This window comes from Galeopterus variegatus, unplaced genomic scaffold, assembly GCF_000696425.1.
Source record: "Galeopterus variegatus unplaced genomic scaffold, G_variegatus-3.0.2 Scaffold4944, whole genome shotgun sequence".
Lineage (NCBI taxonomy): Eukaryota > Metazoa > Chordata > Mammalia > Dermoptera > Cynocephalidae > Galeopterus > Galeopterus variegatus.
The window spans coordinates 65,738-83,427 of record NW_007731055.1 but is presented as its reverse complement, the minus strand read 5'-3'; the positions used below and the strand labels follow the sequence as shown (position 1 = coordinate 83,427).

General features: G+C 47.1%; 1 protein-coding gene across 1 annotated transcript in view; it reads left to right on the top strand.

Annotated features, from left to right (window-relative positions):
- Nucleotides 1–852: 852 nt before the first annotated feature.
- Nucleotides 853–17,690, top strand: part of LOC103604067 (N-acetyllactosaminide alpha-1,3-galactosyltransferase) — an 80,774-nt gene continuing 63,936 nt past the window's right edge. Inside the window, exon 1 of the mRNA XM_008588663.1 lies at nucleotides 853–984. The gene's annotated coding sequence lies outside the window, so the exon portion shown is untranslated. The remainder of the gene's footprint in view (nucleotides 985–17,690) is intronic.

The following is a 17,690-nucleotide window of genomic DNA, read 5'->3' as shown; positions in this document are numbered from 1 at the left end:
GAGCGGCGCGGGCCACGGCGCCGGCCCTGCCCTGTGTCCGCCCTGCCGTGTCCCTGCTTTTGTTCTTGTCGCTCCCTCTGCGCCCAGATCTGACCCAGTCTCTGTGCTCGTCCTGTGCCCATCGCTGCCTCTGTCCAGCCTTGCAGACTCGAGCCCGAGGGGCTGCGGGCCGAGGTCCCCCCACGGGGTCCGCGGGGTGGGGGTGGGGAGGAGAGGGCAGTCTCACGGGGCACAGGGGACGACCCAGAAAGTCTGCGGGCAGAACAGACGAATGGCTTTTGCCCACGACAAGATGGGAAGGGGGTGCCTCTGGGGAGGGGAAGCCGGGAGAAGAGGGTAAAGTGAGGGGCGCGTGAACCCCGGAGAGCAAGGCTGTAGACAGGGACATGTCACAGAGCTCGGGGAGGGCCGACCCAGCCAGAAACCCCGCACGGGGAAAGTTTCAGACACTGTGACTTGGGCAGCCAGAGTGCCGGCTGCGTGGGGGTGATGAGAGGCAAAGACGTCCCTTCCACTCTACAAACCACCCCCGTGTGAGAATGGCAGGAAAACAGCTAAACAGAGTGATTGCTCAAAGTGTTGAAAAGCATCCAAGAAACAGTTAAGGGGGGAAATGTCAGCACGCCAAGACAGACCGAGCGCAGAGCGGCTCGAGATTCCCCAATCTTCCCGCGGGCGGGCGCCAGGGAGGGGGCGGGCGCGCGGGTGTCAGCGCCGCTCCTCCCCCCAGGAAGGAACCCACAGCCAGGCGGCTGTGTTGGTGGCTTTGCTTGTCGTCTGCACTCCTGGCTCCTGAGCAGGCCCTGCTGCCTCCTCATTTACCTGGAGATAGGTCCCAGGAGGCAGGAGATGCAGGGTGGAGCCCTGACTTTGCTGCTTTCCAGCTGGGAGACACTTTCCCGGGCAGAGCCTCAGCCTCCTGGACTGCAAAATAGGGATGTGGCTGGAGACCTCGCTCCCAGGCTCTGAGTAAGGAAATGCCAGGTGCGTCGCGAAGGGCGAGGGGCTTTAGGGGAGGGGGTGGTTCTTCTGTGGCACTTCTGTCCTTCTTTGGCTACACTAAGCACTTTCCACCTCCTCTACCAGATGGGAGGCAGAGTGTACATCCAAGTTATCTCCGTTTCGGGTAACAGGTGCTCAGTGACAATAAGGCAGAGCTGAAGGAGTCCCTAGGGATTACCGGGTCGGGGAGATTTCAAACCGTGTCCTGGGAGGCCCAGCATGCTGGCTGGGGGAGGAGAGAGGGGACCTAGAGGGCGGGACTCTGGTTCTTCCCTATCTCATTCCGACAGAACCAGTTCAGTCCTGCCTTATCTCTTCTGTGTGTTGGGAAACCCAAGAGGATGTTCTTGATATCCAGTTCCTGGGATCCAGCCTGATCTGGTCATTTTCGGTGAGATAGCTGCTGAGGTAAAGAGGTGTGCAAAGCAATTTGGGCTAGGTCCTCCAGTGGTGGAACCTTGCTGGGAAGCCTGTCTCCTAAGTCACACGCAGGAGCGGCCTTTCTCTGGCCATGCTGGCTCTGATCAGTCATTTCTCCAGCTCTTACCCCCAGCTCACCTAGACCCTAACTCTAGACCCCAGGGCTGCCTGCTCAACCTCATGGGAGAAGAAGCCTGTGAGTCTCATCCCCTGAGCACTTCCAGGCCTTTCGTGGGAACTTTACATGTCAGTTGGTTTCACAGGCTGAGTAGAAAAAGAATTAGGTTCCACCGCCCAAGAGGGTAGGCTAGGACTGTGTGTGTGTGTGTGTGTGTGTGTGTGTGTTTAGTTTGTTTGTTTTTGTTTGTTTGGGGGCTGGCCAGTACAGGGATCGAACCCTGGACCTTGATGTTATCAGCACCATGCTCTAACCAACTGAGCCTACCAGCCAGCCTGCACCTAGGATTTGAATACAGCTCTGCCTAGCTCTAAGGCTTTATGCTCTTTCCATTACATCATCTCTCATGATGGCTAGAAAATGGCTAATAGACAAAAATGGCATAGAGATAGGTGCAGGGGTGAGGGGAAAATGGCTTGGTGGGGGAGGCATAAAGTGAAGGGCTGGGCATTCACATAGGTGCATTCATAATGTAAATATAATTTCATTTGAAATGAATGTGTTCTGCCCTGCACCTTCTTTTTATTTTAGGTATATTTTATAGATCTCTAAAAATTATTTTATTTTTCTAATTTTTAAGGTATCACTTACACACAGTAAAATCCACAAATCTTAAGTGTTTGGTTCAAGAAGTTTTGACAGTCATTTATACCTGTGTATCCACCACCCCAAATGAGACATAAAATATTTACATCACCCTAGAACGTTTCCATTTCCAATTAATTTTCTTTCCACCCCTCCTGGCAACCATTTTCTGATTTTATCACCATTGATTAATTTTGCCTATTCTTGGACTTGACGTAAATGGAATCGTGCTGTATGTCTTCTTTTATGTCTGGTTTATTTCACTCAACATGTTTTTGAGATTTATCTGTGTTGTTGTCTGTATGAGTAATTTGTTCTTTGTTATTGCTGAGTTGTATTCCACTGTATGGGTATACCACAATTTGTTTATTTCATCTCCTGTTGATGAACATTTGGGTTATTTCCAGTTTGGGGCTATTATGTGAATATTCTTGTAACAAGTCTTTTGTGAACATTTGTTTTCCCCTAGGAGTAAAATTGCTGCTCATAGGGTGTACCACTGCACACTCCCACAGCAATGTATAAGTGTTAGGATTATTCCACTTCCTTGACAATATTTAATATTGTTGGTCTTTTTGATTTTAGCCATTTTAGTGACTGGGTAGTGGATCTTATTGTTACTTCTACCTTCTTTTTAAAAATTTATGTATTTATGTTTTTTACTTTTTTTTTTGGAATATTCATTGTTACAAATCACACTCATTCTTTATGCTCCTTATCCAATCTCTCCCCTTACCCCTTCCTTCACCCTCTTCCCTCTTCCCCTTCCCCCCCAACAACCATAGATTTGTTCTCTCCATCTGGTAGATTGACTATTCCTCTCTTTCTACCTTCTAGTTTTTATGATTGAATTTTAAGAATTTTTGGAGAAGACAATATGAGTGGGGGCAGAATATGAAATAAAATGGTGGGACAGATGCCACAGTGGACCATGACTTGGGAGGGAAGGAATCAAATGGTGGTTGGAATAATGTCCTTAGGAAAGGGATTTCTGGGCTCATGAGAGCTCTCTAGGTCTCAACTAGGATTTACAGCCTGGTGCTTGTGCTCTAAAAATAGCTGAGCAAGTTTATCTATGTTTATGGCTTTAAATGCTACTTCTATAACATTCATCTTATCTCCAGTTTTGGACTCCCAATCCATATGTTTAACTGTTGCGCAAGTCTTCTTGGATGTTTCAAAGCCACTGCAAACTCAACAAGTGCAGAACAGGATTCGTTATCTCATGGTGGCTTTCTGTCAGGGGTCACTGCATGAATGATGGTGCCACTAGCCAAGAAAATAAGGAAGGAGGAATGTTTGGGGTGGGGGTAGATAATGAATATAGTTCCATGCTAAATGGTCCAGAGCAGTCCAGGATGATAAGGATTGGAAGTCACATTGGGCAACTAGGAGATTACTGAAATACACTGAGAGCAGTTTTGGTGGTGTGGAAGGCAAACAAGCTAGATTGCTGATAGATGAGAGGGCATGAAATGGAGACTGTGGGCATAGTCAGCCCTTTCAGGAAGTTTATTTGAGAAGGTCAGGAGAGAGATCAAACTATAGCTGTAGAGAGACAGGTGAAGGAAAGGGTTTTATCTTTTTTTTTTTTTTTTTTTAATAAAGATGACCGGTAAGGGGATCTCAACCCTTGGCTTGGTGTTGTCAGCACCACGCTCAGCCAGTGAGCAAACCGGCCATCCCTATATAGGATCCGAACCCGTGGCCTTGGTGTTATCAGCACCGCACTCTACCAAGTGAGCCACGGGCCGGCCTAAGGAAAGGGTTTTAGGAAGGAAAAGACTAGTGAGGCATGGGTTCAGGGGAAGGATTCAGTCAAGGAGAGGGAAGGGACGGTGGATAGAACAAAGTTCTAGGAGGAACAGGAGGCAATGGGGAGGGATGACTTTGAAAGAGGATGGATGTTTCCATCTCTGAGATTAGTTGTGAATGAATGAAGGTGAGAAGGTTCATCAACTAAAACATTCTCTGTTGATCCCCTGTTGCTCACAACTTCTTCTCGTGGCATGCAAGTTCTTCAACCCGAACTTCTCATCTCATGGACACAGTGTGTAGCAGTTAACTTTTGCCGCAGCCACATTGCATAACAAACACCCCCACATCTTAGCTTTTGACCACAAAGAGTTATTCATTGTTCACCTAAGATGCCAGTTGCAGGGCAGTTGTGTCTGCATGGTTTTGTGACTCTGCACTAGGTGCCAGCCAGACAGAAGATTTGCTCCTAGTATCTTCTCATTCTGGGACCCAGGCTGAGGGGGCTGCTTCTACCTGGTGTATGTTATTTTCATGGTGAGAGCTCAAGCAAGAGAGAGATGGCATAATGACTTTTAAAGACTCCATGCCGAACTGTCACATGGTCACTTCCACCCACTTTCCGTTGTTCACAGCCAAAATCATTTAACTAAGTCCAAAGTCAACAGGGCAGAGATATATACTCTGCCTATTGGCAGGAAACAGGTACTTGAGAACAATAATCCAATTGAATATATATGTGTGTTAATAATTCCATGATACATGTCTGTACCTATCTTTATCTCTCCATCCTAATCCCCGTCACGAAGCCTACTTTTTAGTACAGTTGCTCACACATGGCGATGCCCTTTCATATACGATCGCTTTGTCTGGGAGTCATCTCCCATTCCTACCCCTCTCCCTCCGCATCAAATCCATGACCTCGTTTGGTTGATCTCACCTCTCTACCAACTCTCCAAATTGTCCTTTTAGTTCTTTTTTTTTTACTTTTCAGATAATTGTTTTATTTATTTATTTTTTAATTTAAAAAAAATTTTTTTTAAATTTATTGCAAATTGTCCTTTTAGTTCTGACCTCACTGCTCCCACTTAGTTCAGGTGCCCCCCCCCCCCAGCCCGGACCCCAGCTGTCACACCCTCCCTAGTCACTTCTCCCATCTTATCTCCTCCACCACATTCCATCCCTTTAGCCAAAGTCTTCTTTCCAGACACCAAACTGATTGGATGTTTTTATCTTTCCAAGGCTCCCCACTGCCCTCAGGATAAAGCACATATTCCTTTAGTGACATCCAAGGTCCTGTTCTCCAGCTTCTCGTCACCCTCATCACCCTGCCCTCAGAGACTCTGCTCCAGCCTCGGGAAACTACTGCAATTCCTGAAATTCTCTCCTGGCCTTATGCCTCTGGGCTGTTTCCCATGCTGCTCCCTCTGCTTGGAACACCCTCCCCACTGCCTCCCCAAACCCACCTGCAGATTCCTACTCATCCTTCAAGATCCAGCTACATCGTCACCCTCTCTGTGAAAGCCAGCCTCTTTATCCTGTCCCCCGTGGATTAGGCACTTCCTGCCTCCCCCAGCAGCCTGGGTGTCCTGCAGTACATGGCCCCAGTTACATTCTGCCACATGTCATTATTTCTTCCCTCCTCCCCTGTGAGCTCCTGGAGCCAGAGAGCACAGCACACTATTCACGTGAATGCAGTGCTGTCTGCCGGACACACTCTGGGAGTTAAGTGTGGCCCACTGCCTGAGTTTGCATTCTTGATGGCTGCCAGACCTGGGGCAAGGCCCCTCACCTCTCTGCCCAAGCCAAAAGTTCTGACAGGAGCTTCCCCTTTGCTCCTGAGAGGGAAGCCAGTTGGGTTAGTTTGGGAAGTCAATGGGTGATGTGGATTTAATCTATGGACTGAAGGCAAAGGAGTCATTATTTAGTATATACTTAACCCAGAATTGTTTCTAAAATTTCTTTCAGTTCTAAAAAGAGGAATTAAAAATATATTGTCTAAATCTCCAGCCAGAGAGCTGATCTGCTGGGCTTGTCCAAGCCCAACGGGGAAGCTGCAGACCTCCTTTACAGGTGATCCGATCCACACCCGGCCATGGGAGTTTCTGAGACTTGGGCTTCAGCAGCCATTATGCTAATTTTTATTGCCAAATCGAGTCTCATAAAGCAGAGGCGGTGTTGGTGGTGGAGTGGAGATCCAATCCCTTGTGCTTACATTTTTGTGCCCCAGGGAAACCCTATGCAAACATTCATGAGGGACTTCAGGGATGTTCTTCTCTGAAGCCATGTGTGGTTGGCAGAGGTGACTGGCAGGAAAGAGCATGGGGCTGCGTGCCACTTGGGCCAGGACCTAACTCACCCAGTGATTGATTTGAGACAGAGGAGGAGAGTCCACAGAGCGCAGCTGTGGAAGGCCAATGGAGGAGAAGGTTGGTCGAGGATGTAGTCGAGGGTGTAGAAAGGCTGGGTAGAGTGAACGGGCCCTGCAAGAGACCACCTGACTGTGTGCTGGCAACAAGACCCTGGGGAAAACAGAAAAGATAATTATAGAATTATTGTGATTAGAGCTCTCTAGATGATCAACAGTTTGGGAAGTGAGATCACCTACAATCTCAGCAGAGTCTCACACAAGCCCTGTGAGGTTAGCAGAGCAGAGATTCTTTCTCCCACTTTACAAATGGGAAACTGAGGCTTAGAATTTTAATGTCTTGGCCAAAGCCTCTCAAGAATTAAATGGAAGAACTGAGGCATGGGGTCCTGACTCTAAACAGTGTGGCTTGGAGCCCCTGGTGGGTGCAGGCAGGGGAATGAAGGTGGACTGGAAGGTGGAGGGTGCTGGAGGCAGCTTTGCTGACCTTTGCTGGGGCACACATCCATGCCTGGCACAGGAGAAGGCTCCTGCCTGGCACTGGTCAGACCCCAATCAGCCAGAGGAAGTGAAAAGCAGCAGGTGGAGGAAGCTGCAGAGAGAGGCCAGGTCTTGGGATTAGTTCTTAGTAAGAGTTTCTCATCCCACCCAGTCTGGATGCTCTTGTCTCCAGGAGGCTTGCTTTAAATGCCTTGGATGTGGCTCTCCTTAGGGGTGGGACACTAGAAAGATCTCTGGGCCAAAAGTAAGGTGGTCTCATCCTTCCCAGTGCCAGTGCTGCCAGCTGTGGGAACTGTGGAAGCCTCAGTTTCCCTGTCAGCCAAATGGCTCAAGGCATGAGTCTAGCAAACTTCTCCCTGAGCAACACCTGCTGTTAAACAAAAAGAAGAAAAAAAGTCCAAACACGCAGGAAATGGGCACTCAGACCAAAACTCTACAAGAGAAATGCAGCTGTTATCTCCAGTGGGATCCCAAGTTTTCAATTTCCTTATCAGTTTAGGCACCAGGAACTGAGGTTCTGGAAGATGCACCTGTTCCAGAGACTGGTGCTGTGAGTCAGATATTTATTCAGCATTCGCTGAGTCACCATAAATCCATTTGTATTAGTCCATTTCTGTTGCCTATAAGAAAATACTCAGAACTGGGTGATTTATAAGAAAATAAAATTCATTGCTTGCAGTTTCTGAGGTTGGGAAGTCCAGAGTCCAGACAACACAGCTGGTGAAGGTCTTGGTGGTGGTGACAATGATGGCAGGGTATCACATTGCGAAAGTGACTCAGAGCAGAAAGAGAGCAAGAGGCCAACTTCTTCATTCACTCTCCTTTTAAAACTCTCCAAACCACGTCCACAACCGCTATTTTTAATCCATTCGCTAAGACATCGTCCTATAATCTAATCATCTCTTCAAGGCACCACCTTTCAATTACTGTAATAGGATTTCCCACCCTCAACAGTTACAGTGGGGATTAAGCTCCTAATATATGAAGCTTGGGGACACAATCAAGCTTTGTTTAGTTTTGGGGGGACATAATTCAATCCACTCCACCATTCGTTCATTTATTAATTCATCCAGAATCTACTGAGCACCTCCTAAGTGCGGGGCTAGGTACCTGAGACATGGCAGTTAACAAGAGACACCCTTGCCAGTGCAGAGGCTGTGCTCTAGCTCAGGAGACAGTTGTGAAACAGCTAATTGCATAGAGCCACAAAGGAGAAGTGCAGGGCATGTGGAATAGGGACTGATCCCATCTGCGGATGTGGCCAGGAAAGGCTTCCCGGAGGGGATGACCCTGAAATTGGGCTCTGCAGGAGTTAGAGGGTGATGAGGGAAGAGTGTTTCAGGCAAAGTGAAGACGTGGAGGGAACCAGCCATCCTGCCACCTCTCCAGTTGTTCCAGATTCCAGACAGCCCTGGTGGCTGGAGGGACAGGGAGGAGCACAAAGGAGGGGACACATCTGGGGAGAGGGGCCGGCTGCCTAGAATGGTGACATTGGGGTTGGCAATGTCTGTGGTCAGAGGAGCAGCTTCCCACCTTTCTCCTGCCTCGGAGACCACAAGACCTCAAGTGGCAGGTCAGCTGTCCCCAAGAGGAACCTGCCTGACACACTTTCAAAATCAGGGGCAGGGTTTCTTCTAAGGCAGACTTGGCTCCCTGACAGCAGGGACTGGGTCTGGCTTTGCTCAGGGTTGACTAAATCTCAGACTGTCTATGGACTGATGATTTGTGGACTCTATTTTCATGTTAGCCAGAGCCATATAGAGGAAGAGAGAATTAATATATCTATCTACAAATTTAATTGAATGCTTAGGAATTCATTCCGTGGCATGAAAATGCAACATGGGAAGTGTTCAGTAAATGTCTGGAGAAGATAGAGTGAAAAGATAATTCTTAGATGCTGGTAAATTGAAGTAAAACAAAACAAAATATAATACAAATCTTTCCATGAACTTTCTGAAGTCCCCTCGTATACTGAGTAGCACATGAGGAGCTCGCTGTACAGGTCAGAGATCATGGTTGTAAGCAACAGAGGGAGATCCCAGCTCACTGAGGCAGAAAAGGCATGCCTTGAAAGGATTTTTTGTTGTTGACAGCATCCCTGGGAAGGCTGGAAAACCAAGCTGGCCAGACCAGTACAGGTAGGGCATAAACACAGGTAGGGTCTTGCATAGGAGCTAATCTAGCTCTTGCTGCCACCGGGGCTGCTGTGAGCAGCATTTCATTAGCATCCACCTTTGTGCTGCTTCCTTTGGATGCAAAGCCACTAACTGGCCAGGCCTAGCTCTCTCTCCTGCATTCCAGGTATGGATGGATGGACATGGGGGAGGACTTGGCCTGTTCTGCTCTGATGGGGGGGAGGAAGGTTCCTGATACTAAACTGGGCAGCCACAAGTCCGCCTGGAGAAGGGACCTTGTAGTGTCACAGAATTCTGCAGGTCTAAGGCGAGTCCCAGGGCCGCTGCTGAGGGAAGGAAAAAGGCTTCTAGGGAATTTTCAGAGGGGCAGCCTGACTTTAGGCAAGTGATTGATCCTCAGCATCTTCATGTGTAAAATGAGTTGGTGTAGATTTTAGAGATAAGTATCTAGTGCTGGCATGTGGTACTATTAAATGACAGTTGCTGTTGCCATTACTATTAGAAGTAAGTCATGTGTGGCATAAGTGTTTGGGTCAATGACAGACCGCATATACAAAGGTGGTCCCATGAGGTTACAATGGCTGTACCATATAGCCCAGGTGTGTAGTAGGCCATACCACCTAGATCTGTGTAAGTGCACTCTATGATGTTTGCACAGCGATGAAATTGCCTCATGTCACATTTCTGAAAATGTATCATGCTGATAGGACACATTCTGAGTACCACCTAGATCTGTGTAAGTGCACTCTATGATGTTTGCACAACGATGAAATTGCCTCATGTCACATTTCTGAAAATGTATCATGCTGATAGGACACATTCTGAGAAGTGCACTGTGAGGCGATTTCGTCATCGTGCATTATGAGAGGGAACAGCAATGAATTTTTCTATTATTTCCACTGGCCACTAGTTGCATGAGTGTGGACCTCTAATTATGTTACTAAATCTCTTTGTGCCACACTTTTCTTTCTTTCCTCTTTTTTTTTAGGCAGCTGGCCGGTTTGGGAAACCCAACCCTTGACCTTGGTGTTACACCACCACACTCTAACCAGCTGAGCTAACCGTCCAGCCCTATGTGCCACAATTATCTCATCTGTTAAATGGGGATTAGTATAATACCACCCCCACAAAGTTATGAAAATTAAATTACAGGTAGAGATTGTGCCTAGCATTCAGCAAGCACTCGGTGTTAGCTTAACTGACATTAACTATTATTTTGCTGTGGGGAATCATTTAAAAATGCAAGGATTCTAAAGGAGCACACAATCCTTCACTTGGGCTCAGTCCCAAGGTGTCAAATGCTTGGCTTTCTATCTTAAAGGTCTGAGCTAACTTTGGGAGGGTCACCCAGTGGGTAAGCTAGACGCTCCTTCTCAACATATTTTGCAGTAGGTTTGTTTACCCCAGCACCACCACAAACACGTGTGTAATGAGTAATGCCTTGTGCTAGCGCGATGTTACAATGGCTATGATGTCACTAAGTCACAGGAACTTTTCAGCTCCAGTAAAATCTTATGGGACCACCATGGTATTTGTGGTCAGTCACTGACCAAAACATTGTTATATGGTGACATATAATGTCATAGCAACTTTGCTCAACTGTTATCACAACGTCATGTCCTCAAAGGAAGGAAACCCAAGGCAGGAAAATCTAAAGGGATTCACAAGTGACCATGCACATTTATAGAGATTCTCTGCAAGGTTCCTTTAGATTTTTATTTCCCCAGGATACTTAAGATAGGATTTAATTTTACCAAAAATAAATAAACAAATGAGTCTCCCTGTTATGGACCCTAGATAAATACCAAGCTCCTTTGCAGGAACAGACAGATGACTTAGAAATCCTAGACTTGCTTCCTCATTGTGGAAGCCTTAAAAAAGTAAGAGGAAAGTTCACACCCATGTGACTGGGGGCACTCCGCCCCCCATATCCCGGGAGAATTGGGATCTGCCACCACACCCTCTCCTCCCACTGGAAGAATGCAGCCTCCCACAAACACAGAAAGCCTGCAGGCAGTGCTGTGCTGGTAAATGTTTCACGACCAGCTCTTTGAAAAATGAGAATGCTGATACGTGGCATTTGCCTATTTCCATAGTGTAAATACAAGGGTACTTCAAAACGTTCATGGAAAGATTCATATTATCTTTTAATTTTATTTTTCCACGAACTTTCTGAAGTACCCCTGTATTTCTGCTGTGGCCAAATTCAAGTTACTACTTGAGGAGCTGCAAAAAGATGCACAGTAGCACACTGTTGTGTAGCACGGCCAGCTATGCCTAGATACAATAGATGTAAATAACTTCAGGAGTACAAAAAGTAGTCAAATAATTAGGAAGTGATGAGTTTTTATGGTTACCTTTTTTTCCCCCCAGCATCTGGACAGTGAGGGGATCCAAACCCCTGACCTTGATGTTATCAGCACCCCCCTCTAACCGAGTGAGCTAACTGGCCAGACCACCTTTGTTCTGAATATAATTCATTTAATTGTAAGTTTGTTTAATAATGGCTGTGTTTAACAACTGGCTTGCCAAATTCCTGAAAATTTAACAATTGGCTCATGAAAGCCAACATGAACCAACTGTCCTGCAGGACCCCAGAGAGAGGCCAGCATGAAGCCACTCCTGAACAGCATCTCCCCCTCAAGTGACTTCCTAACACATCAGCATCTTTATTTGCTTTATAATGCTTTTCACCACCTGAAGTGATTTCTTTTGTTGATGTTTTTTACTGGCTGGAATGTACCCTGCCTGAGAACAGAGTGTTTGTGTGTTTGGGTCACTGCGAGATCCCCGGTGCTTGGAGCAGCGCTGGCCTGTGAGTAGTAGGTTCTCAATAAACATTGGGATTGATGGGATAAATGAAGGAGGGCAAGGAGCCTTCCAGATTCACATTTTGCCCTGCTACTAGGTGCCTCTTCCCTTGAGCCTCTGTTTCTTCATCTGTGAGAGAAAAGGGCTTGAACAGAGACCCCTAAGATTCCCTTCCGCTGTAAAATGTCTCTATACCTGATAAACACATCGCTTCCACACACCTGGCCACGCAGAGATGCTCACCTGAGCATCTAGGGTGGGAGCTAGTGCATGGGTGCTTAGTCCTGTCGCTTTTATTCTCTTCCTCTACGGACAGCTTTTTAACACTGAATTCAAAGTGGCTCCCCTTGAGGATCCAGGACCGGCCCCAGTGCAGCCTTCCAGGAGGTGCTGAGAGAGAGCCAGCCCTTTTACGATGTAAAAAGGCCCCGTCTCTCGGTGCCAGCACATGTTATGAAGCCCATTCCCTTTGCTGCTGGGTGAAATGTTCTAGGGTCAAGGAGGAAAGTCTGCCTGGGTGAGTTGTTCCAGCAAGATGGTTGTTCCCACAACTCTGTCTTGAACATTTATCTGCTGGGGCTAAATGGGGTCACCCCAGGGGGCAGAATAATGTCCTACCTCCTCTTGCATCTTGTTTACATCTTTGCACCATTCTTCCTTTATCTCTAATCCTCCATGGAATGATACTTTAGTAAAATAGAGTAAAACTGAATTACTCTTGATTTCTGTGCCTCCCCGTGGGGAAACCAACAGCATGTGTCTGCGGGCCACATTTTAAGAGCCACTGCCCTGGGAGACACGGATAGCTGCCCTGGGAAGCAGGTGTGTGAGAACCCTGAGTCTGCAGGCCCGGGCTGGGCTCCTGAAACTCCCTTTGAGGAGCAGAGGAAGGCGGCGGCAGCTGCACCTCCCAGGCTCCAGAGGTGAGGGGGACAGCCTGCCACACCGAGTCCTCATCCATTCTCTGTTCCCCTTTTATCTGTGAGGTTCAGGGGCAGAGGCAGGGACAGAGATAAAGCCAGGACCGTTTGTGTCTCACTGCCGTGTCTCACTGCTCTCCTCTCCAAAAGGGCATCCTCTCCAGGGCAAACTGAGGTGGGCCAAGGACTCCCCCTCCACTGCCGAGTCTGGATGCAGCTGGAGGCCTTTTCTGGTGTCCGCAGCCGCAGCCGAGGGCAGCAGCCAACCCCCAAACCCATCTGCTACAATGGGGCACCATCATAGGATTTCCTGTGTTCCCCCCTACTGTTTCCTCTTCCTGCTGTGCTTGGCTCAAAGGGATATTCAGATTTGCTTCCTCTGAGGGGTGGGGGGGCTTGGAAGTGGTCTGGGGGACCAGTCGGACTCTCTGAGCTCCACTTGCCCCTTCTGCATAAACTGGGAAAGGGAAGTGATCCAGAAACCAGATTAAACAAATAATAGAACCATAATAGCTCACACTTCCTGGGCATTTTTAACTCACTCCAGACACTGTTCTGGGCCACTTATAGGAACCCTGCCTTTTATTCATCCAGCAACCCTAGGTAGCAGGTCTTGTTATTGTTTCAGTTTTATAAATGAGGAAACTGAGGCCCAGAAAGATGAAGAAATTTCCTAGGGCCACATGGTAAGGGAGAGACTTGGGACTGGGACCTGGGCAAGGAGATGGTGCCCTTCATCACGGCACTGTACTGTCTGCATAAAGACAACCACAGAGTGAGCAGGGATGGGGAAACCCAGGCCCAGAGAGGGGTAGGGGCTTCTCTAAGGTCACAGCCTGGACTGGGGCCCAGGAGTCCTGGCTCCTGTTGGAGTGTTCTCTCTGCTCCTCCATCTCCTCTGTCCCGGTGTGCTTCGATCTCTGGTCACTGTGCAATATCCCTGACACTATTAATCTGCTCATTCCATGCTGGGGCCTTCCATGAATAGAGCGGGATGGGGGTGGCATGAGCGGCCCAGCCAGAGCTGAACAGTCTCCTCCTCCCACTATTTGAGAAAGGTCTTTGGGCACAGAATCCTGGCTTGAGCTGCAAAGTTCAGAAACTCTTTGTTTCCCCATCAGCCTGCCCAGGCTGCAGAGAGACAAGCTGCTCATCCGCTGCTCAGGCCACATTTCCTGTTTGTGTGCCTGGACCCAACCAGAGCTGTAGGTGAAGGGCAAAGGGGAGGACAGAGCTTTCCTTACTGGAATTACAACAGCTGGAGGTGGGAAGAACCTGGAAGATGGTGCCTAAGCCTTCACTCTGTGCAAGAAGAATCAGAAGCCTGGAGAATGCAAGAGCCTGGCTTAGTTCATATCGTGTGCTGGAATCACAAATGATTTGTGTTGTTTGGGTTTTTTGAGAGCATAAAATCATAGAGTGTATGAGCTGGCTGATATCTAAGATGTTCCCCAGTAACCCCCACCCCCATCTTCCCTAAATGGGAATCTGAGGATCAGGAGTGGAGATGGGGAAGGGGGGGCGGGGAGAGGGGTCACAGAGCAGGCTTCAGCAGAGCCCTGAGAAGACCCATGAGCTGGCTGATATCTAAGATGTTCCCCAGTAACCCCCACCCCCATCTTCCCTAAATGGGAATCTGAGGATCAGGAGTGGAGGTGGGGAAGGGGGGGCGGGGAGAGGGGTCACAGAGCAGGCTTCAGCAGAGCCCTGAGAAGACCCTGTTCTCAACTTATGCAAGTGCCATTGAATGCCACCTCTCTGCCAGATGCTGACTAACGAGGAGGTTACAGTCTGGTGTGGGGGCGTCTACCAACCGAGTAACCACACACGTGTGTCCAAATAGGAGTCAGTGTCCCAAAGGAGAGAACAGGGTGCTGCCAGGGAGAGTGACATGGGAAACCACTCTAGTTTTGTGCCTCAAAGAATCTTTCTTCTTTTCCTCTTATTTACTTATTTATTTATTTGGGGAAAGAGGCCTGAGGCAATCAGCAAACTAAACGAAGGGGTTAGCAGCAGAGCTGGAGTAATGGCACCCCACTCCTCCCTCACGCCAGGGGAGTTTTAAAAAACCCTAAACTGGCTGTTTCCTCATGGTGACCTTGAACAAGATGGTGACCTTGAGCCTCTGTGTCTTCCTCTGTGAAATGGAGCCCACGTCCCTGCCCCACCGAAGATCTTTGTGCGGGCTGACCCATGAGGGAGGCTGAGCTGGTGGGCGGTGGGGGGTGGCTGCTGGGTTCCCTTCCTGAGCCTCCTCCAGGACCCACCCTGAGCCCGGGTCTGAGGGGCCTTGTCTTCACCCCACTGTTTTATCACAGTCCCGTCATCCACCGAAGATCTTTGTGCGGGCTGACCCATGAGGGAGGCTGAGCTGGTGGGTGGTGGGGGGTGGCTGCTGGGTTCCCTTCCTGAGCCTCCTCCAGGACCCAGCCTGAGCCCGGGTCTGAGGGGCCTTGTCTTCACCCCACTGTTTTATCACAGTCCCGTCATCCGCCACACAGGGCTAACTATATTTTCGCCACACAGCGCTAACTATATTTTGGCAACCCCCTGACCCCCATAACCACCCCATGAAGACATATATTTCAGAGGAACATGACACTAAACCCTTACGCATGTGTGCACTTAACCTTCACAATAACCCTGCAAAGAGGTGTCCTCGTTGGTTAGGTAGGGATGCACTGCCTAAGGACATTGTCACATAGTCAGTTGACCCAGAGCCTGAAACCCTTCCTTGAGGCTACATTCCTGTCTGTCTGCCCTTGAGCCAGGAAAGGTGGAATCATGTGGCCCAGAACCGAGGCACCTGGCAGACAGACAACGTTGGCCGCCTTTCAGACCAATATTCTTTAAATATTTGCTCAACATTTATCAGAGGTGGAGGGGGAGTGTTGGAGGATGTGGATTTGCAATGAATACAAATGGTGGGCCTCTACTATATTCTGAATTCCATTCTACACAAGGACGTTTTCCAGAAGCGGAAGGGACAGAAATTCACTGACAAAGTCACTTTCACAGCTGTAGCGAGTTAATGTCCTGAAAAAACACTGGCTGTCCCCACTTTTCTGTAGTTCTCTTATTCTCTTCAGTCTACATTTGAGCTTTTCCAAGCCAGACGGCTGCCGGGGAAGCTCATTAGAGGACTTATTTTGGTTGCATTTTTATTGGAAATTTATTTAAATATAGATGAGGACAACTAGTCTTAGAGAGGAGGACCACTCTGCCTGTCATCTATTTTGACTGAGCAGCTTGGTGTGTACTTTAGTTGGCATCTTCAAACTTAGCTCCTTTTAGTAAATAAGTACACAAAATATCACTTACATTTATACAACAGCAACGATGCATTTTGGGGGAATGTCAGGGAACCACCAGATTTATTTACTTAACTTTTTGTCTGGTTACAAAAGTAATGTATTCTCATTGTAGAACGTTTGAAAAATACAGAGAGGGAGAAAGGATAAACTGCCCCCACTCTCCCACGAGTTCACCACTGTGAATCCAGTTCTGGCCAGTACTTTTTTTTTTTATTGTACTAAAATATGCATAACATAAAATTTACCATGTTAACCCTTTTTGAGTGTGCAATTTAGTAACATTAAATACATTCACAGCATCGTGTAGCCCTCACCACTGTCCCTCTCCGGAACTTTTCCAACATCTCAAATAGAAACTCTGTACCAAATAAACAATTACTTCCCATTCCCCTCCCACCCCCGCCTCTAGTGACAACTGTTCCACTTTCTATCTCTATGGGTACGTTAGTCCATTTCTGTTGCTTATAACAAAATACCTGGAAATGGGTGATTTATAAGAAAACAAAATTTATTGCTTACAGTTTTGGAGGCTGGGAAGTCCAAAGGCCAGGGAACACATCTGGTGAGGGTCATCTTTGGTGGTGGCTTTAAAACAATGCAGGGGTCTCACAAGGCAGAAAATGGTGGAGCAGAGAGAGAGAGAGAGAGATTCTCATGTCTTCTTCTTTTAAAGCCCTCAGAAGCATGCCCACAACCACCATTTTTAATCCATTCACTATGGCATGGTTCTACAATCTAATCACCTCTTCAAGTCCCCACCTTTCAATTTATTGTGATAGGATTTCCCACCCACAACAGTTACAGTGAGGATTAACCTTCAGTGAGGTTGGGGGGATCTAATCTACAGCAGTGAGGTTGACTATTCGAGGTATCTCATATAAGAGAAATTATACAATATTTGTCCTTTTGTGTCTGGCTTATTTCACTTAGCATAGTGCCTTCTAGGTTCATCCATGTTGTAGCATGTGTTAGAATTTCATTCCTTTTTAAAGCTAAATAACATTCCATTGTATGGATATACCATATTTGTTTATTCATATTCATGGGTGGACATTTGAGTTGTTTCTACCTTTTAGGCTATTGTGAATAATGCTGCTTGAAAATTGGTGTGCAAATATCTCAAATCCCTGCTTTCACTTCTTTTGGGTACATAGCTAGAAGTAGGATTGCTGGTAATTCTATGTTTAGTATTTTGAAGAACTTCCATATTTGCCCAGTATTTTTGATGTATAAATTCCATAGTTGAGATCAATGTACAGTTTTATATCTGACTGTCATTTAATTTTTAAATTTTAACTATTCTTCAAAAACATTGTTTTTTAAAGGTTGCTTAGTATTCCACTGCATTACTATATCACTTTTTTTCTCTGCTCATTAATTTTTGGACCACAGGAAAATATTTTAAATGATGATGATGAAATAAATAAGTTGCTTCTGGAAAATAGCCTCATACTCTGTACAAACTTGTTGAGAAATACTTAACAAGGACAGGTGGCTGCTGTCATGGAGTTCTTTTGATTTTTTTCTTGAGGATTCTTGGGGATCATCCAATTCAGTGGTTTTGAAAGTTCTTTTTAGCCAAGGAACCTGTATTAGTCATTTTTCTGTCACTGATAACTGAATACCTGAAACTGGGTATTTTTATTTTTTTATTTATTTTTATTTTTTTATTTTTTTGTCTTTTTGTCTTTTTTCGTGACC